Source organism: Bubalus kerabau, chromosome 1 (genome assembly GCF_029407905.1).
Source record: "Bubalus kerabau isolate K-KA32 ecotype Philippines breed swamp buffalo chromosome 1, PCC_UOA_SB_1v2, whole genome shotgun sequence".
Taxonomy (NCBI): Eukaryota; Metazoa; Chordata; class Mammalia; order Artiodactyla; family Bovidae; genus Bubalus; species Bubalus kerabau.
The window spans coordinates 197,605,597-197,627,988 of NC_073624.1; the positions used below are offsets into that span (position 1 = coordinate 197,605,597).

The 22,392-nt window shown below is 40.4% G+C and overlaps 1 non-coding gene and 1 pseudogene across 1 annotated transcript; one reads left to right on the top strand and one right to left on the bottom strand.

Moving 5' to 3' along the window:
• The window catches only part of LOC129625685 (elongation factor 1-alpha 1-like), a 49,671-nt pseudogene that overhangs the window by 21,440 nt on the left and 5,839 nt on the right, over positions 1–22,392 (top strand).
• Positions 9,137–9,209, bottom strand: TRNAW-CCA (transfer RNA tryptophan (anticodon CCA)). Its single transcript has one exon. It is a non-coding gene; the product is annotated as a tRNA-Trp (tRNA).

Here is a 22,392-nt window from a genome sequence, read left to right on the forward strand (position 1 = left end):
GAACAATCCTAGAGAAAAAGATGGAAGATAAAATGCACCCCAGAGAAGGGCTGCCAGACTCAGCAAATAAAGATACAGGATACCCAGTTAAATTTCTGTTTCAGATAAGCAATAGATAATTGTATAGTGTTAATATGGTACATGCAATATTAGGGAGAAACTTACATAATTTTTTGTTGGTTTCTGAAATTCATAGTTAACTGGACATACAGTATTTCATCTGGCAACCCCTCTTGCATGACTTAGGTTCAGAAATCACACACCGTCACTTGTACAGTTCTTCTTGGCCACGCAGAGCAGATCTGATTCAGAGTGGGAGGAGACTGCAGAAAGATGTGTGTTAATGCCAGAAGGTAAACATCATTGGAAGCCATCCCGGAGGGTAGCTAAGACACCAGATCTGCAAACTTGTCACCAAATGTTTTCTCCAAGGATTCATTCCATTTTCTCACATTTTCCCCAAAGGAAGAGTGATCTTTCAGCATCTATTATCAGAATTGTGTAGTATCAAGCACAAAATAAGAATAATAAGAGTAATTTCCCTTGAAGGAAGGTGGTAAACAATATAAGCCTTATTTTGAAGCAGTGAGATCGATGAATGTTTGCATATGTGTCTTACTTCAACATTTATTCAAAATTTCGTCTGTACCCACATATGCAGAAGGCTTTCAAACAACAGTAATGCTTTACTTACATTCCATTTATAGTTGTAAATTCCCACGGTGGGTATTTTAATCAGCCTCTCTGTGGAGTTCTTCATCTCCCTAGAGCAAAACGTTATATTTCTTTCCTTTTCAAGATCTTTATTTCGAACCTTTGTTTTCTGGCCTAATAACATCATTACCTGAGAGGCTTTCACATTTTAACAATATCAAGAATATACTCAATGCTTAACATGTTATTGGCTACTTAGACTTTGGAAAACAATTGAGCAGAGGTGGAAATATGATTTAGCATTTCTTGAGTATCTACTAATGTTTGGGAACGTTTCATACCTTTTAAGCCTCCCTGAAAATCTGCAGTGTAGGTATTATACCTTCCTTTTTCCCAGTGAACTTTATTCTACCAATATGCAAGTTGAACACACCATTTTACTGACGGTTTTCAGAGACCGGAATTTAAATACCTGCTTTACTCTGAGGGGTGCAGACATTAAAGGACAGCAGGCCCTGAGCCAGTTAGCCTGGAGGTGTGAAGGAGGAGCCTGGTTTCCATGCTAAGGTTGGAGAGGACCTGAAAATCAGTATGTCAGATTCTGGAAAATGATGGAGCAGCATCAGCAGGCAGGATACTGTTTGATAATGGGGTAAGCATAGTTTGTATTCTAAGGGTCAAAATCAGACACTGCTTTTCATCTTACCATTCTAAAACCTTCCATTAGAGCTTACAATTATATCTCAACTCCTACAAAAAAAGTTCTTTACCTTTTTATTCTGCATTTTATTATGAATAGTAACAACAGAAAACCTCTTGCTGAGCTTATTACACATGTGAGAAGTCTTCCGAAGTGCCTACATATATGGGCACACTCCTATATGGGGTACCCATATGACTCTAATATTCATACCAGTCTTGAAAATAGGCTTTCTTTTCCCTATATGAGGGAAAACTGAGGCTCAGAGAGAGAAAGTATGTAGACTAAGCTTTTAAAACCATTAAGTGTCACAGTTTAACATCAAATGTTTTGATTTGTCCAGGGCAAAATCACTTCCTGGGGGGCAGAATGTTTCCTGGCATGCAGGACTTTCGATGCTCAAACCAGTAGTTGCGGGAAAGCCCTGAGTTGAGTCATTCTACATAGCTGGGTTCGGGCTCCAGGTCCTTTTGAATCCAAAGCACATGTTCGTTCCATTATGAAGCATTTCTATGTTGAGTTGTGTAACGTATATCTGCTTCCATACAGCAGTGTTTAGCACAGTGCTTTGTATATAACAGCACTAAGTAAATATGTATTGAATGAATGAATGAAGGGATGGGCAGATCATTTCTGTGTGGTTGTGTAATGATAATGCCTGTGTTATGGTAGGAGAGGTTGAAGTCATGGGGCTTTTTTTTTCCTGCTCCAATTAACTTTAAATATAAAGCTGCTCAATGTGTTTATAAATGCTCAACAACTCTTAGGGTCAGGAAAGGATGAGTGTATGGGGGAGGGAATGGGTAGGTAGCTGCTAAATTATAATTTTATTGATTCCAGTGGTGGCCAATTTTAAGCTGGCCAGGCAATGTCCCTGAACATGGAGTTGAGAAGATGAAATAGCACGTCATTATATTTCCATCCTACAGACATATCGTTCGTAAATAACCTCAAAAAGATAATAGGAGATAATTCAGAAGTGGTGTTTTGATGTATTACCTCTTTTCCATTATAATTCATTGAATTGTAAATTTACATAACAATTTTTAAGAATGACTAACAATCAACTCACCAAAACCCTAAAAACTAAAGAATTAGTACTTAGAAACAATCGGTTCCACTGGTTGGAATGCTCCCAGCCTGCGTGGTGGCCGTGATATCTCTCTATGGAGAAGTTACCAATAAATGAGTTGGCTTAAGCCAACACCATCATCATGCTGGGACTAAAAACAGAGAAAATTCAGAGCAAATATCTCTCTCTGATATATAAAAAGAGCAGGACATATTTTCCAGAGATAAAGTGCCAAAATCATTGAGGTGAGACTTTAGAGGATTTTAGAAATTTGGTGGGCAATTAACATTTATGAAAGTATTTCTAAGGTTGGCTAAATTTCATAGAGGAAAGCGATATTCCCACATAATTTTAGTTGACCTATGAAAACAGACTTCAGCCAATTTCCTGGACTGATATAGCTTAACTGATAGTATTTATGTACATAGGTGCAAGGATTTAGTTATAATATTGCTACATCTACATACTGAAATATAAATAGCTAAAGAAATCCTTAATGTTTGTGATAGTCTTAGTTTTATACAGCTGTTTCTTCAAATGACTTTCACATAGTAATATAAATGCATAACTAGGAATAGAAATAATTAAGAAGGAGGCACTATAAATACTTCTCTAATTGAAAGGAGACTTATCTATTTTTGTCAAAATCTTGACTTCAGGTATAGTAAGATTTTTTCATTGTTTTTAAGACCTGGAGCTTTATTTTGAGGAATAATTAACTGTAAAGTTATATCTCTGCAAGTAAAACAAAATGAACCCCCCCAAAACAAAAACAAAAAATGAACCCCCAAAGCAATTATTCATCACTATCTAAACAGGAGGAACAATGATGGAATAAACATGTTTTTCAAGGTAGATCAACTTTGTTCCTTGTTTTTTCAGGCTAGGCTCAGGGTACACATGATTTGTATTTGGTGAAATGTATGATCCAGTTCTCAGATGGCATCTAGAACATTTCCATGACTACCCTTAGGATGAAAGAGGATCTAAACTGACAGGAAGATCCCTGGAAGTACATGAGGACACAGTCCCAGGTGGCCCCAAGCAATATATGACCAGTGCCACCAATACCTGAAAGATATTTAGGACCCTGAGAGGCATCCAGGTTTGTAGAGTGCTTTTGGTTCAAGAAGACCTTTAACTTCTACAGGGCCACCAGGGCTTGTGCCCTCCTGGAGCAGCAGGGATGTTCATGTATTTCATCAGTTAGCAAAAATGAGGCCACACGGGCACATGCCTGATCCTCTACTAGGCACTGGGTTTCTATCCCAAATCAGCCAGATGAGTCCTCCTACTCTTTGCATTTCAGAAAAACAATCAGACCCTGCCTGGATTTCACATTCTTCAAAGGAATCAAACATAAGCTTTTAGCAATATCTTCAAATATGGTTATACAGTCACGGGAATACACTGACAAGATGGCAGCCCTTTTAAAAGTCAAGACTATTAAGACGGTTTTTATATTTTTTAAAAAAATCACTGTTTTTAAGCGTTCATTTAGTGAATTTTGACAAATGCATGCAGTCATGTGACTGTTACCATCACATTACTTTAAGCATACGTCATATTACTAGACCACACCACCTGTGACTAAAAATATTTTTTATCCTGGTGAGTTGCATAAATAGGATATGCATTTAATATTTTGAAGGCAGAAGCACTAAATGTGAACATTAAAAGCATTAAATATAAGTCTCTAAATACACTTGAAGGTTTTTAAGCCTGTTTTGGCCCTTCTTCATCTTTAAAATTATACCAGGGCCATCAAATAAGTGAGGCCCTCCTAGTCTCTTTCCTCTGCTGAGAGGACTGGGCCTAATTATGTGGTAGCCTTTGTGGACAGCTAAGAAGCTGAAAATGAAGCATGTCCCCGCAACACTTCTTACAGAAAGTTGAATTGGATTTTTCTTGCACTGTCCTTGTTTTATCCCTCTTCTCTTACCATCACCTTCAAGTGTATCAGTGGCAAGTTAACTTTCACAAAGTAGTATTTGAAAGCTAGTGGTGTTATCCAGTCCAAGCCCATATTGCTCACCATATAACAGTCCACTAAATCAAGAGATGAGGTGCTGGGGCAAGGAACAGCGGCTTCATTCAGAAAGCCAGCAGACCAAGAAGATGGTAGACCAGTGTCCCAAAGAACCTTCTTACCCAGGTTGCAATTCAGGCTTCTAAATTTATACTAAAAAAGGAAGGGATGTGACTGTTTGTTATAAAGTTCTTGGTGCAGGAATCCTTTGTTCCTGTAGCTGTCTTGGCAGATCTGGTCATAACGTTCCTATAAACCTCCAAGAAGACAATTGCTATTTTGTGTTCTGCAACTTTTTAATCTCTATAAAAATGGAAAAGTGTTATACCTTTGAAGGCGAGAGCCTTGAGAATGGACAATCCCTGTCCATTTCAGGGTGTAGGCAACAGTCTTTTACAAAAAGTACAGAGTCAGCATGACTAAGCACAGATAGCAGCACACAAAGGTTAGCGCTAAGGGCCTAGATCCAATATGGAGTCAGGTTTGTTCTTCTCTGTTAGAATGAGTCCTAATGTTACAATGCATTCTAAATAAATGCGACACTGGGGAGGGCTTAGCAGTTTTTCCTCCCCCTGCCTGCCCAATCCCACTTCCCCCTTCTTGAAACTGTGTAGGTATTATTGAGGGTTTTCATGCCTATTCCAAGTCTACATCGTAGCAATATTCCACCTCAAAGAAACTGGCCCCAACATAGAGGGGGAAAAAAAATCAATCACTTGGGCACATGACCAGGCAGAAATTATGCAAAACATTTGAAAAAGAGTTGTAGGTATGAATATAGTAGAAAGATATGACCTTTCGGTGAATCTTTTCCTGATTCAGTTCCCAGTGACTCACTCTGTGAACAAGTGCTGTGAACTTTCTCTCTCCATGCTTAGATGTGCTAATCTGTAAGATGTCAAGAGGACAAAGCTGTGGGGTTGTTGCGAAAATTCAATGAGAATAACCTGTTTACCAAGCAGGGCCTCTAGCACATAGGTGATGCCCAATGATTTTTGTTCTTCCTTCCATCCTTCTTAAAAATAATGAAACTCACTTGAAATATTCAAGGCCATTTATAGGCTCCAAAATCCATATTTAAAGTAAAGTATACTTAGTAAGAAGATTCTTGGTAATGCTGACCCTTAGCAAAATTATGAGACCATTTTGAAAGTACAGATCCCCTCTGGGTGGATTTTATGTCTCATAGCTTCTTATTTGAAGTAAACAAGAGCCTTTTGTGGTAATCTCTCCCACGTGAGCAATGGGAACAGATTGTCTTCGATATAAGGCAAACGAGAAATTGCTTAAGTAAAGGTAGTGACTGTATGAGTCATAAACCACTTTCTCAGATAACAGCCATTAAGTACGTCTGTGTACATATTTGACAATTTTTATTTCACTGCCTTTTGACAGCCCTTTAGAAGGGTTTAAGAGAACAAGATCTGACTACAGCTTTCAAAAATTCATCGCTGAATATTTGTTAACCTTGCTCCCTGTGATAGCTGAAGAACTAAGATAATGCCCTTCAAATGGAGATAAATTACAATCTTTCAGAAGATTATCACGGTCTTAATCGAGTTTGCTCCAGCAGCTGAACAGCCTGTGACCTTGTTAGTTATACACCAAACATATCTGTTACTTTATGTTTCTATAGGTACTAGGGTAGAACCTTTAATCTAAATGTTTTCTGTATACAAAAGGATGGATTTACTTCAGTTACTCCCTTTGGAGATAAAACAGAAGATTCAGCTTATTTAAAAAGAGTGTGTCAAGCTAGTTCAGATATAGTTCCAGTTTTTTGGTTTTTTTTTTTACTATTTCACGGACATAATTTCAGAATTACAGGAGAGTTGAGAGAGAATATTACAGAGATTACCTGGATACCTCTTACTCAAATTTCCCAAATGTTACCATTTTCTAGATGTGTAGTGTGATTTAAAGGAAGAGGAAGATAATTCCAAGTTCAGAAACAGGCATTGTCTTATATAATTCTGTGTACTGTGCTCTTATATGCATGAAAAAAGCATAGAGATTTCACAATTGAAATATTCAGGAGGATGTCAGAGAATCTACATCCTTAATTTCTTTGAAGGAAATCAATTGCCAATTTTTATATATAAGTATTACAAACTGCGGGTTTGTGAACAGAATCCAACATACGGTCTGGTTTATGAAAACTACAATTATTACATCTTGGGAAATTAAAGTACTTTTATCCTGAATATAATGTTACAATAACATGGAAATCAGCGGGCATGGTGTCCCAGGATGTCAGCACATCAGCAGTTATGCCCTAGTGCCAACTTTCAACAGAAGGGACAGAGTTTGAATGGTATTAATTATTAAATGGTAACATTTAATCCTAGATCCTTATTATCTGTGCCAAGAGAAAACATCTGCGGGTGCTTAGAACAGGCAGATTTTGAAGTATCCATACAGATTCTGTTGGGTTTTGATGAAGTCTCCCAGAGAACAAGGTAATTTGGGATGCTCAGCATTTATTCTCCCACTCACATTCTTAACCTCTCTGCAGACAGATGACTGTGGTACTGAGAAGGGCTCTATGTCTTATCACATGTGGCAGAGGAAAAAAGGAGAGGTACTTCTTTTCCGCTTCTGCCCTGTTGGGGCTGTTTGAAATGAGTTCGATATCAGTCATTGAATGAGAGAAAGCTCAGTACCACTCTATCAGCCTCTGGAGCAGTGGCCGCAATCTATATGACAACATCCATGCATTCTGTTTCCTGACGCCCTTTGCCTCTCTGTTTCAGTGTTCTTTTGTAAGTGTTCCTGACATTTTGTTTATCTTTCTTTTAAACATGATGGCAAGATTATGTCTAAAAATGAGAGAAAAAAAAAACCTCCATTCTTCACTTGTTAAATCTGTTGCAAGGAAAACAATTCAGCACCATTTTCAAAACACTAAGAGCATTTCAAGACGCTCAGAAATCTCCAGCAAGGGCTGGGCACAGTCAGAGACAGGGTACAAAAAGGACAAAATGAATTCTCATACTTCATGCTACTTAGATGAACTCAGACTTTCAATTGATAATCTAGTTTCTTCTTTGTCGAAGTAACGAACAATCTTAAGGAAAAACATATTTTCCCTCTTAGCTTCACAAGTAGACATATCCATGAGGCCCTCATCCTCCTCTTTTGAAATAAGTGTATTAATGTTCATTTTGTTTGATTTCAATGACCTGCCTAGTAGTGGATGCCCCAAATGGAGCACTTAACCATTCTATAATAAAAATGTTGCAGCTTATCAAGAGAAGGAAATGTATGAGGAAGTCAAAGAAAAATCTGTTTACCAAGAGAGTCTAAAGACTGCTTTTGAAGTTTAGATTTAATTCACCCACCACTGTAAATCTGATTTCCAAGTTATTAGATTTCTTGTCTGCACTTTTCATTCACTAGATTACTAGGGTGCCCAAACTCTCCCCTATTTCTGACTTTTCCTTGATCTTTTTACCTCCTAATATTCAAATCATGTCCATCAAGTCGGCATTGCTGACTCAATGGACATGAGTTTGAGCAAGCTCCCAGAGTTGCTGATGGACAGGGAAGCCTGGCGTGCTGCAGTCCATGGGGTCGCAAAGAGTCAGGCACTACTGAGCGACTGAACTGAACTGAACTGATTCAAATCATGCTTCCTCCTCTCCCCTGCCTCAAGAATTGTATCGTATGTAAAAGATATAAAACTTCCAACATGATGTTCAGAATTTTTTACTAATTTAACTTTGGGTCTTCCCTGGTGGCTCAGGGGTAAAGAACCCACCTGCCCATCTTAGGAGACACAGGTTGGATCCCTCAGTTGGGAAGATCCCGTGGAGAAAGAAATGGCAAACCACACCAGTATTCTTGCCTGGGATAATTCCACAGACAGAAGAGCCTGGCAGACTACAGTCCATGGGGTCTCAAAGAGTCAGATACACCTTGGTGACTAAACACGCACCATTTAATCTTTATATCATGTTTATAAACCCATGACCAGACTTAGACCACTTTTTCAGATGTATCTCAACTAAAGAAGCACACCCAAAAAAGTAATTGCTAATCTTTATTGTTATACTTTTCAAGCACTTAAGAACATCCAAGAATGTAGTTTTAATTAATTCATTAAAAAATCGCCTATTCTCACTTAAAAAGCCTGTAAACTCGTAGGCGCTTTTCTTTTTGTTGTCTGAACGTTAAGTTCTCTGTCATCAGAGAACTTGTCACTGTCATCTTTGTTCTGTCTTGTCATTCTTCACATCACATGTCAGTCCATGTGACATGCTCTCACTTTATCAAGTCTTGTCCAGCAGAGCCCTTAAGATAGGATTCTTCTGTTCTAGCTGGTCACCAAAAATGTTCATGTGGCTTTTGTAATTTCTACACCACCACACCTATTAGGCAGGGGACCTCACACAGAGCCAAATTCAGTGTAATAAACTGTTTCTCCTGCTTTCCTTCCTACCTGCTATTACAAGCCCTTGACCCCCTCACAAAGTCCACCACTTAACTATGTGAACCCCTAAAGGTTGCCTCTAAACTTCTTATAAACAAGACTTGGTATTAAATAAGTATAGTTGGTAACTAGATCTTAAGCCCATAGAGCTGTGTGATTTTCTTTTTTAATATTAATTTCTTTGGCTGTGCCAGATCTTAATTGCAGCATGCAGGATTTTTTTTTTAGTTTGTAGCATGTGAGATTTAATTCCCTGACCAGGGATCAAACCTGGGCCCTCTGCACTGGAAGCATGAAGTCTTAACCACTGGACCACCAGGGAAGTCCCATTGTGTGATCTTAAGCATACTATTTCCTGACCTGCTATAATGGATTAAGTAGTGTCCCTCAAAAATGCATGTCCACCCAGAACCTCAGAATGTGGTATTTGGAAATAAAGTCCTTGCAGAAATAGTTAAGGGAAGAATCAAAATGAGATTCTAGTGGATTAGGGTAGGCCCTAAATGCAATGAAAGAGTCCTTAAAAGGATAGAAAAATACACAGAGAGACACGGGGAAGACAGCCATAGGAAAACAGAGGCAGAGATTAGAGTTACGCTACCACCAGCTGAGAAACACCAGGAACCACCAGGAGCTAGAAGAGGAAAGGAAGGATTCTCCCCCAGAGCCTTTGAAAGGAACATGACCCTGCTGACACCTTGGTTTGACAGTCTGGCCTCTGGAACTGTTAGAGAATGGTACATACTTCGTACAAATGCTGTGTGGATTAAATGGTAAAGAAACTGCTACAAGAGCAAGTTCAGATCTCCACTTAGTCACTCGCTAGTGATGATGGAGAACGTGACTGAAATTGTCTAAACCTCAGTTACCTATAAAAAAAAAAAAGAGATAATAATTTCCATCTACCCTCACTGAAGAGGTTTTGTGGTGAACAATTGAAGTTTAAATATGAAAATTCCTGACAGACAAGAAACAATCATGAAATGTGGGAATCTGTTTTTCCTTCCTCCTTTCCCCTCAAATTACAGGAGGTGGTGGGTTGGGAGGAGAGACCAGGCCATTAGGATTCTCTTCAGTTAGTTGCTTCAGTAAGAAGAATGAGCATCAGCATACCAAAGAAGAACTCTGGCAGTGTCTTTGGGTTGATTTCTGATCTTCTTAAGCTATTCTCCTCTAAATATAGTTTTTAGAAGTGTTGATATCAACATTACCAAGACACAGCAATCTCTACGCAGATAGAATTTGTACAAATCTTATCAGCATTTCCATCAGTGCAGCGGGTCCAGCTCTTCCTCTTTCCCTGTCTCTTTTTTTTTTCTTTCCTTCTTGCAGTATTTCTTCCCGTCCATTCTTTCTCCATTGTATCACGCTGCTCTGACATAATGATTGGGGATAATGCTGGAAAAGGGGCAGTCCCAGTCTGCTCAAGGTGTTCTCATACTCTAAGCCTGATGTTGAAGCTGAAGCTCCAATACTCTGGCCACCTGATGCGAAGAGCTGACTCATTTGAAAAGACCCTGATGTTGGGAAAGATTGAAGGCAGGAGGGGAAGGGCAAGACAGAGGATGAGATGGTTGGATGGCATCACCGACTCAATGGACATGAGTTTGGGTAAACTCCGGGAGTTGGTGATGAACAGGGAGGCCTGGTGTGCTGCGGTTCATGGGGTCACAAAGAGTCAGATATGACTGAGCGACTGAACTGAACTGAACTATAAACGTAGGTACCCGGGTGCTATGGCAGGCTTCACGAAGAGCTGGGACAGATTGCTTCAGAGAACACATGCAGAATAGAAACAGCATAGTAGGTATCTGTAAATGGCTCAGTAAATAGCAGAGATCCACAAGACCAGTTGGTGGCTACAGCTGGGGCTCTTATTTCACATACGATGACCACGAGACCACCAAAGTGTCACAGAGGAATCAAGCCAGGGAAATATGTGATAGGAGCATAGCCTCATTATCAGCCATTTATTCAGTGACCTTGAATTTACCACAGTCACCTGGGAGAAGGGCAGCCAGACACAAGGGGCCTGAGGAGGAGCACAGAAAGTATCCAGGGAAGGAAGCCCAGAGAACCCAATGCCAGAAGGCTGCCCAGATGATGCCCATCACCAGCTCAGCAAAGAAATGGTCTGAGGAGATTCCAAAAGTCCAGAAACCTTTCTGGGGGGTAGATAAGGGGCTAAAAATGTTTAAGGTATAGAAAAGGTATGTCTTTGGAATTGTAGAGTCTTTGGTGTGAATCTGGTTCTGACATGCCCTTGAGTAGCCTTGAGAAAATTACTGCTCTAAACTTCAGTTGCCCCATATATAAGTGGAAATAAACCTACCTTGCAGGCTTGTTGTAAGATTTAACTGAAATTGTATATGAAAGCATCCTGGTATTTAAGATTAGAAAAAAGTTTATTCTTTCCTCCCTCCCTTTCTTTCTTCCTCCCCCTTCTCCCCTGAATTCCTATAAAATCACCTTCCCAAGTAAGAAAAAGCTTTACATTCCACATGAAGAGAATAATCTACTTCTTGTTCATTTAGAATTAAGATTCAAATGGTCCTTTTCTTAATCAAAGTTAGAAAGGAATGTTGGTAATATCTCCTACAGACACTCCTAGATTCCTAAAGCTGGTGAACATCTGAGCATAAGTACCCTCTCCACTTGTCACTGGATAAAGTATTCTTCCACAGTGAACAAGGACTGGGCTACATATTATATATATATACTTCAATGCTTCTAAATACTGATTTGTGACAGGTGAAGAGGAGACAGAGAAGAAATGGTAAAAATGGCAAGTTAATAATCACTAAGTTATCTAAGGTTCATAAAGCTGAAAAAGATATAAAGACAAGGTAAGTGGCCAAGAAGTTAATGAAAGTTATCTGAGAGCAGGTAATGAAGGCCTCTGGAGAAGGCAATGGCACCCCACTCCAGTACTCTTGCCCGGAGAATCCCAGGGACGGGGCAGCCTGGTGGGCTGCCATCTATGGGGTCGCACCAAGTCAGACACGACTGAAGCAACTTAGCAGCAGCAGCAATCAAGGCCTTGAGTGAGAGATTTATACTGAAAGAAGATGGATTACTTAGGAAATTTTCAGGTAACAGAAAACTCAGGTCAAAATTACTTAAACTATTGGCTCATATATCAGGAAGTCTGGATAGAGGATAGTCTGGCTTTAGCATTGTTGGATTCTGTGGTTCAGTGTATTGACCTGGATCTATGTTTTCTAGCCTTTCTACTCTGCTGGCTAAGTAACATTTCATCACCAGGGCTCACTCCACAGAATGGTCATAGTAGCCATCAGAAATATGTTCACGGTTAGGGGAAAGAGGAAGAGGCTATTATCCAATGCAAGTCCTTGTGCCTGATGCACAGTAAGGCCAAACAAACTGGAATTTGGAGCAGAGAAAGGTTTATTGCAGGGCCATACAAGGGGATAGTGGCTCAGTAGCTTGTGCCCCCCAAACCCTGAGCTCCCCCAAAGAGTTTCAGCAAAGCATATTGAAAAACAAGATGAGAGAGGGGCATGGTTAGTTCTTGCAAACTTCTTGGTGTTGGAATCCTTTGTTCTTGCAGTTAATCACATAGGTCACAATGTTCCTGTAAACTTCCAACAAAACAAACGTTATTCTCTGCTCTGCAACTTTTTGCCTCTGAATGAATGGATTCTTAAAGGTCGGAGCCTTAAGAACAGGCTGTCCTGTATATTTCAGGCTATAGACATTCTTTTAGGAAAGGTGCAGAGCCAACATGACTGAGCACAGATCGCAGAGCGCAGGTTAAAGTAAAACAAACAGATCCAGCATGGAGTCAGGCTTGCTCCTACCTATTAAAAGGCTTCTTACAGTTCAGAAACCTCTCATCAGTCTGTCTTCACTTTAGATTAACTGGATTTGGGTCACATACTCATTCCTGAAGAGGGAAGGACCAGCCGGGCTTTGCCCTGTGCTCCGTGGGAGTTGGCTTTTGTCGAGGGCTTAGATACTTAAACAAAAACTAAAATTGATCAAGAAGAAAGTCCAGGCTAGGCCACCAACCTATAAATAATTAGAAGGGTGAAATGTACAAATTTCTAAGAGCCAGTCACACAGGGAGTTACTGGCAAAGTCAGATCTGGACTTTAAAAAAAACAACATTTATTTTTGGTTGTGCTGGGTCTTCACTGCTTTGAGAGGGCTTTCTCTAGTTGCAGCAAGTAGGGGCTATTCTTCATTGCAGTGCCTTCTGTTGTCACGAAGCATGGCTCTAGGTTCATGGACTTCAGTAGTTGGAACATGTGGGCTCAGTAATTGTGGCACACGGGCTTAGTTGCCCCACGGTACGTGGAATCTTTCTGGACCAGGGATTGAACCCATGTCCCCTGCATTGGCAGGTAGATTCTTATCCACTGTACCACCAGGGAAGTCCTGGATTTTTTCCTTAAGTCCCAGGCAGAAGGTTTACTTTATTGTTGTATTGTTTTGTTTGAACTGTACTATACTGCCTCCTAAACAAATAGTGCAAAACCTCCTCTCCCTGACAAGTGCATGCAAGATTCTGATGTCCTCTGCTCTCAATTGATTTCTAAGCCCGTGCATCATATCATGTACCACTGCAGCAGGAGATCCTCAAAGTGTTATCACCCTGTCAAGGTCAGTGTTTCTTACCCTGACTGAGCAACAAGATCATCTGGGCAGTGTATTAAACATATACCTGCCTGAGATACTGATTCAGGACTGGATATCTGTATATTTTTGAATCCCAGATGAAAGAGAATTGGAGCTTGGAACACTGAAGACTGAGTTGGGAGAGAACATTATTTCACTGTGCACTTTTTTGCCTGGTTTGCATTTTTTCGTCACATGTATACTATTCTCTTCCTTTCTCTTCTTTCTCTTTTTCTTTTATATGGCCCCTGATGTTTCTGAGGTGCAGAGTGGGGCTGAGAAATTTTCATTTCAATATGGTCCAGTATCAGGCTTTGGATTGGCTACTGCAGAAGCCAAAACTGTTTAGAAGCTTTTATTCAGAGTCCCAGTGGAGCATTGTCCTGTGGAGTCATTGTCTCATTAATGAAAACCCTAAGGCCCAGAGGGGATCATGCTGGTGCCTGACTCACATTCTCGGACTCATTTCTTTTCTGGTTTCTCCAAAAACCACAAAGTCTCAAATGTGTCCCATTTCTTGAAATGAAGAACTGCAGATGACCAGAGAGTTTTGTTGACACAGAAAAGGAGAATTCAACAGAAAATTGCTCAGTTCCCTTTAGAAGTCAGCTTCATGCTGTTCTCATCAGTCAGTCCACTGACAGATGTGTCTCAATATCAGACAGAGACCACAGTAAAAAGATGCTGTTTATTTTTAAATCGTATTGTAGGTGTTTTTTCCAAAGTCTCTTCTGAGTGATCAGAGGCACTACTACTCTTTGAATTACAACCCAAGAAGTAAGAATCACTAACTGGATGTGCTAAAGACCTTCGCACTAGCAATTTAAAGAGATTAAAATGTTGGTGGAGAAAGATGTGTTTAGAAATCATTGAAATGATAGATATTTTTTTTTCCAGAGAGGGATATCCTTTATTCACTCTTTTGTAGTTAGTTATGGTCTGATGGCAAAAAGTGAAGAGGAACTAAGGAGCCTCCTGATGAGGGTAAGAAAGGAGAGTGGAAAAAGCTTGCTTAAAATTCAACATTGAAAAAGATAAGATTATGGCATCCGGTCCCATCACTTCATGGCAAATTGAAAGGGAAAAAGTGGAAGCAGTAACAGATTTTATTTTCTTGGGCTCCAAAATCACTGCGGACAGTGACTGCAGCCATAAAATTAAAAGTCGATTTCTCCTTGGAAGGGAAGCTATGATAAACCTAGATGGTGTATTAAAAAAGCAGAGACATCACTTTGCCAACAAAGGTCCATATAATCAAAGCTATGGTTTTTCCTGTAGTTATGTACAGATGTGAGAAAAGTGAAGTGAAGTCACTCAGTCGTGTCCGACTCTTTGTGACCCCATGGACTGTAGCCTACTAGGCTCCTCAGTCCATGCAGTTTTCCAGGCAAGAGTACTGGAGTGGGTTGCCATTTCCTTCTCCAAGGGATCTTCCCAACCCAGGAATTGAACCTGGTCTCCCGCATTGCAGGAAGATGCTTTACCGTCTGAGCCACCAGGGAAGCCCAGATGTGAGAATTGGATCATAAAGAAGACTGAGCACCAAAGAATTGATGCTTTCAAACTGTGGTGTTGGAGAACACTCTTGAGAGTCCCTTAGACTGCAAGGGTATCAAACTGGTCAATCCTAAAGGAAACCAACTCTGAATATTCACTGGAAGGACTGATAATGAAGCTGAAGCTCCAATACTTTGGCCAGCTGATGTGAAGAGCTGACTCTTTTCCTCATCAGGAAAAGACCCTGATGCTGGGAAAGACTGAAGGCAAAAGGAGAAGGGGGCCACAGAGGAAGACATGGTTAGATAGCATCGCTGACACAATGGACCTGAATTTAAGCAAACTCTAGGAAATAGTGGAAAACAAAGGAGCCTGAAGTGCTGCAGTCCATGGGGTCACAAAGAGTTAAACACAACTTAGCTAGTGAATGACAGTAAATGGTCTGATGGAAATCAACCGCAGAGGCAGTTCAGTGTAGCCTAATGGTCATTTTCACAAGAATAAACCAGACCACTTGTGGACATAGGAATTACTCTCTTTCACCTTTGCTTCATACAGGATATTTTTTAACCAGCATAAATTGTCTGGCAAATCTTGATTTATACTATATATGGGAAATTGTTCTTCCTAGAAGGCCAAAGTCATAGCTTGTCCTTAACAACTGGCTGAAAACCTTTTCAGTGCACAGGGCCCATCCCTCCCTCCATCTATACTGTACTTTCGTCCACAAAGCTTTCCTCTCCATTTAACACCTGTGAAGCTATTCCTCAGCAGCCCAGCTTTTGAGCAAAGAGCTTGTCTGTTTGCAAGACGCAAATGCCAGGTAATTCTGGGGTAGGAGAGTCCAGAAGATGTCTCACCCACAGGATTTGTGCAGAACAATGGGTGACTCAGTCTGAGGAAATATTGATCTGAACTACTGGCTCCAAATTTCCTGCAATTCCTTTAGAGTGACCTAGACTTAATCTGCACTTGGGGCCTAAGGGTTCATCCAAGATGGACAAAAGATCCAAATTAGTTCCAGGAACTGATAAGAGATTGCACGAAAATGGAGACCATCAGTTTGCTAAGGCCATTTTCCTCATGAAGCACCGTTAGGAAGGAAGCCAAACTTTGTTTCTCAGTGTTTTCTGTTCCCATCCATCCACATGGGCCTTAAATTTCTAAATATGCAAAATATGGTTATTTTTATGAGCTAAACAAGTTCTAAAGAGTACATATGTCTTATTAAGTGAAAATCAGTATTTAGTATTCTACACTGGTTTAAAAATTAAAGAATATTTTTTCTTTAGTCCCAAGAAGGGGGTAGAGAATTAACTGTTGAGTTCCTATTGTGATTTAAAAACGTATTAGATTTTTATGTTATCTCATTTAATTCTTGTAACTATTCTGCAAATTGATTACGTTGTGTTATTTAATATTAAACCCCAGATAGTATCTACTGTATGTCTTCTCTATTGGAGGGAACCTGTTGTAGGTGCTGGGGACTTTGTGATCCCACCAGGAATAGTCTGGTGGGCAAGACAACATGAGTGACTCATTGCAATTCAAACAGAAAGATGCCATAACAGATATATACAGAAGGCTGCAGGAACATGCATTTTAAAATTTAAATTTCTTTAAAGTATGCACAATGAAACTGGTAGACCTACACCCAAAAACAAATTCCAAAGTAGCTGCAAAAAACTCTGATAGTTTGGTACAATCCATTTACTAAAAGCACAGGTAATTAACTGGGAATATATGCTGCTCTTTTTTTCTTTTAGGGAACAAATGAGAAGGTTTCTGAATCTTAAAATGTTCTAAAGAGACTTCACTTATTTATTCGTACTCCCACATTCTTTTAAAAATAATTTAACATCGTTTACAAAAGTGCATGCAATAGCACAGGGTAAATTAAAATACTCAGTACCAAAAATGACTCTATGTCATTTTTTCCTCTTAATATACATTTCCTGTTTCCCACAAACAACTGTTTCCTTTTTTTCTGGTTTCAATTCTGTTTCAAGTCACTGCGGCTAACCTGGGAGACAGGGTTTCCTTTGGAACTTTCGATGCCTTGCACAGGCCTGAGACTGCTTGACTTGTCTCCACGTGGGGTCTGTGTTACCTCTTCTGTGAGTACAAGTCTCTAAACTACTTAGGCAGGAACTTCTCTCCCAGACAAATGTGTTTATCAGAGAGCAGTTGGATTGCATGTACGGAAGCCTCAACAAAGAGGATGTTCCATCTCAAATTTATGGCCTCTTGGCAACCCAAGTATGCGTATGACTCTCAAGATGCCACAGCGTGTCAGCCACCACAGTCGCTGATGGGAACAGGCTGGGCATCCACTTATTGGTACTTCCTGGTTGAAGTATGACAATCAGTGCCTTTTTTGAATTTGTGCAGCTTTTGGATTATTAATTTCAGGATGGGAAATCATTCATAGTCTTAATTTAAAGAGGAAACCATTAGACTAGAGGCTGCAGCTATAAATCAATACTAAAGATTTTTCTCTGAAATATGATGTTTCTACCTGACTCTGAGATTGGATTTTTGCCCCCCTTTCGTTCTTGAGCTTTTGCATTTGACTTAACATACTGACTCTGTCAGGTTCTTGTGGTGAATTGATAATGAAATTAGGGGAGACAGGGTCCATTGACTTAGAAGACCTGTGCCATTCGTTAAGTCTTCTCTCTGTTTCTGCAACTGGCTTGACACCTGCTTAGTCACCTTGGTTTTAGCCCTTGTCTCTGACACTGACACTTGAGAGAGCAGAGCACAGAATGGAGATGAGGTAGCATGGTAAATAGATGTTATAAAAGAGACAGAGGTGAAAATCAATACTTCCGTTAACATCTAAAAGAGGCTTTTCAAAGAACATTTATATATGTAGCTGATGTTCCTTTAAGGACTACAAATTATGAGACTACCACTGTGGTGTGATTTCATTTTCCTTTTATTTTGACAAGAAATTTCACCAGTAGACTTTAAAACTAAAACAAACAACAAGCAAAAAAGAAACCTCTGCCTAGGAAAAAATTGAAATAAAGGTTACCTTTTTCAAGAAAGTGGATATAATAAAAATTCAAGTTACATCCGTCAAAATTATTACTGATGTGCAACAAAGCAGATATTTTTCATGAAGTTTACTGTAGTAGACATTGATTTGTACATGTATCTCCTTTATAAGGATATTCCTTTTTAATATATATAGGCAATAAATGGTTAATTTTCTGTTTTTAGTTTTGTTGTATTATCCTCTCATCCTCAGATCTAGGTTTAATTCCTGGCTTCTGCATTCCCTGCCTTATGACTTAGAGAAGACAGTCAACTTTTTTGAATGCGTTTCATTTTCCACGTGTATAAATGTACTGGGAGGAGTAAGTGAGAGGTGTCTGTAAGTGCCTAGCACAGTGGAGTTTCAGTGGCTGTTACTCCCCACCTCCCCAACTCTACTCCGTTTTCCATTTCCCCCACGTGAGCTCCCTTACCACTTCTGCTTTACCATCTACACTCCGTACCTGCAGAGGCACACCTCTGAGTAAAGGGTGATCGAGTTCAATGGCTTCAGATGAGGGATTGACCTGGTGACTTCCCCTCCTGTGAAGGAGGCTGCTACCACTCCTGCTCCTCTGTCATTCTTTCCCAGAGCCTGTGCACAGGAGCCAAAGCTTGCTAGGATCACTCACCATCATCAGGCAGGGTGGGATTTGGGGAGTTTCTCTGCTTCTGGGAAGAGAGGTCTTCGACTCAGGGGGTCAAGAGATGTAGATTGTCAGCTTGGATTGGAAGGACGCACAGTTCCTCTAAACTTGGTTCTGATCTTCAAGATAGGGCAGATTTAGCATGAAGTGTTGCGAACCTTTAGAGAAAATGAGAGCTTCTCAGAATTCAAATGAGCAAAAGCCAGGAATGTTCATCATGTCTGACAGGCATCCAAGACTATGGAAAAGCAAATTTCAAAAAGTTCAAAGAGCATATTTGCTTGGTCTCATGGCCAGAGGGTTTTCTAAAAGGGTGTAGATAGGTCCAGAAGGAGGAGAAAATAAAATTATAACTATAATCTAACTATAATAAAAAAATAAGTCGAATATGGAAGAAAAACTATAGAAATCAATTATGGTGGCACAGAGCTCAGATTTTTAAAAGCCTGTTTGAAAGATCAAAGAACTTGTAGCCAGGAACAAAAGCAATGCAGTATCACAAACCTAGAAGAAAAGTGTCATAAAGAATAAAGTAAAAAATAAGGTCAATTTCACTAGGGGGAAAAAAAGATAACAAAAAAGTACTTTCTGCAATGTGTAAGGAGCAAATGAGAACATGGAACTGTTAGTCACATTTCTAAGAGATTATGATGTAATGTTAACAAGACAAAAAGAAAAGAGAATTACTCAGCTCCTATTTTGCTCTGTCTTCTCTACCAGAAGAATGACCTTCAGACCGAAAATGTAAAGATGCCTGGCAGATGTGCCTGAGGACTGAAAACAAAATATGTGAAATGCCAAGCAGGGAGCCCCTGAATGATTTTCCACAGGAAATGCAGCCACGTGAAGGATCCCAGAGATGCGGGCAGCCAGAAGCTGGGCCGCTGCTGCAACAGCCCCTCCCAGAGATGCTGAGCTGAAGGGAGGCCGTGCAGAGGGTCAGACAAAGGAGGTCTAGTGATGGAGTAACCCACTGCGGATGCTCTAGAAAAGATGTGGATAGCTGCTTGGGATTTCACAGATCTTCTGTGAAAACAGAAAACAGAACGAGGAGAGTGGAGAATGTGGGTGGAGAGCAATCACAAGAACCTAGTCCTAGACGCAGAAAGTTGGGCTGTGTTTAATACAGGGAGAATGCAGATTTTCCAGAATCATACACTGAAATAGCTGGATATGAAGTGGACGTGGAAGAAAGGATAAAGTCCAAAGGGTTTATTCAGTTCAATTCAGTCGCTCAGTCGTGTCCGACTCCTTGCAACCCCATGAATCTCAGGACGCCAGGCCTCCCTGTCCATCACCAACTCCTGGAGTTCACTCAAACTTATGTCCATCAAGTCAGTGATGCCATCCAGCCATCTCATCCTCTGTCGTCCCCTTCTCCTCCTGCCCCCAATCCCTCCCAGCATCAGAGTCTTTTTCAATGAGTCAACCCTTCGCATGAGGTGGCCAAAGTACTGGAGTTTCAGCTTTAGCATCATTCCTTCCAAAGAAATCCCAGGGCCGATCTCCTTTAGAATGGACTGGTTGGATCTCCTTGCAGTCCAAGGGACTCTCAAGAGTCTTCTCCAACACCACACTTCAAAAGCATCAATTCTTTGGCGCTCAGCTTTCTTCACAGTCCAACTCTCACATCCATACATGACCACTGAAAAAACCATAGCCTTGACTAGACGGACCTTTGTTTATTACTCCTCAGAAAACCCAGAATGAGGGCTCTGCATCTGTTGCATAGCTGGAGAGGAATTGAAAAAAAAAAAAAAAGTATTGGAGTCATTCATGTATTTCACCCGATGGAAACCATGTAATTGGGATATACAGCTCAAACCTAACTGAATCAGGGGTTTTTGTGAATTTCTTTGTGCTTTTGTGTGGGATTGAACAGTTAATTGCTTTATTGACTATGCCAAAGCCTTCGACTGTGTGCATCACAATAAACTGTGGAAAATTCTGAAAGAGATGGAAATACCAGACCACCTGACCTGCCTCTTGAGAAATCTATATGCAGGTCAAGAAGCAACAGTTAGAACTGGACATGGAACAACAGACTGGTTCCAAATAGGAGAAGGAGTACGTCAAGGCTATATTGTAAGCCTGCTTATTTAACTTATATGCAGAGTACATCATGAGAAATGCTGGGCTGAAAGAAGCACAAGCTGGAATCAAGATTGCCGGGAGAAATATCAGTAACTTCAGATATGCAGATGACACCACCCTTATGGCAGAAAGTGAAGAGGAACTCAAAAGCCTCTTGATGAAAGTGAAAGTGGAGAGTGAAAAAGTTGGCTTAAAGCTCAACATTCAGAAAATGAAGATCATGGCATCCGGTCCCATCACTTCATGGGAAATAGATGGGGAAACAGTGGAAACAGTGGCTGACTTTATTTTGGGGGGCTCCAAAATCACTGCAGATGGTGATTGCAGCCATGAAATTAAGACACTTAATCCTTGGAAGGAAAGTTATGACCAACCTAGATAGCATATTGAAAAGCAGAGACATTACTTTGCTAACAAAGGTCCATCTAGTCAAGGCTATGGTTTTTCCAGTGGTCATGTATGGATGTGAGAGCTGGACTGTGAAGAAAGCTGAGCGCCGAAGAATTGATCTTTTGAAGCGTGATGTTGGAGAAGACTCTTGAGAGTCCCTTGGACTGCAAGGAGATCCAACCAGTCCATTCTAAAGGAGATCAGCCCTGTGTGTTCTTTGGAAGGAATGGTGCTAAAGCTGAAACTCCAGTAGTTTGGCCACCTCATGTGAAGAGTTGACTCATTGGAATAGACTCTGATGCTGGGAGGGATTGGGGGCAGGAGGAGAAGGGGACGACAGAGGATGAGATGGCTGGATGGCATCACTGACTCGATGGACGTAAGTTTGAGTGAACTCCGGGAGTTGGTGATTGACAGGAAGGCCTGGCGTGCTGTGATTCATGGGGTCGCAAAGAGTCAGACATGACTGAGCAACCGAACTGAACTGAACAGTTAATAGTAAAACTATTGAAAATGGACAGTACCACTCCTCCTTGCATTATTAAAGGCAAAGTTATGGATTATTTTTTTAATATTTTAATGTATTTTATAGTTGATTTACAAGTATAGTTGATTTACAATATTATGTCAGTTTGGGGCTATTAATTATTGAATTGGAGAGTGTTAATTCTAAGAAAGAAAGCTTCGTGGTCCCACCAGAGCCTCATAATAAGGCTTCCTAAGGCAGACAAGGGATCAAGGAAAGCTTCCCCAAGGACATGACATGAAAGCTTGCAGACAGTATATCTTAGCCTGAGAAGTATTGCATGCACTGGGAGTGTTAAGACTTCGTTTAGATTGGGCTATCTCACTTTAAAGAGGAATATTGCCAAACTGAAGCTCTGTCATATGAGGAACCAGAGGCAGCAAGCCAGGAACCACCAACTTAGGAGGAAAGCTGTTTTATCAATTCTGTGTGGCCTCAGAGGAAGAATTTACTCCATTCCTGAATTAATCTAGCATCAAGGTCAAGCTTAGAGGCTCCGGACATAAATATCTGGATTTGAGTCCTGGCTCTGCCATGGATAACAGCAACAATAACATATATTGCATAGGACTGTTGAGAGGATTGAATGAATAAACACATGTCAAGGGTCTAAAACAGTGCCTAGAACATAGCAGTCACTCAATACATATCGGCCACTAGTATCACTA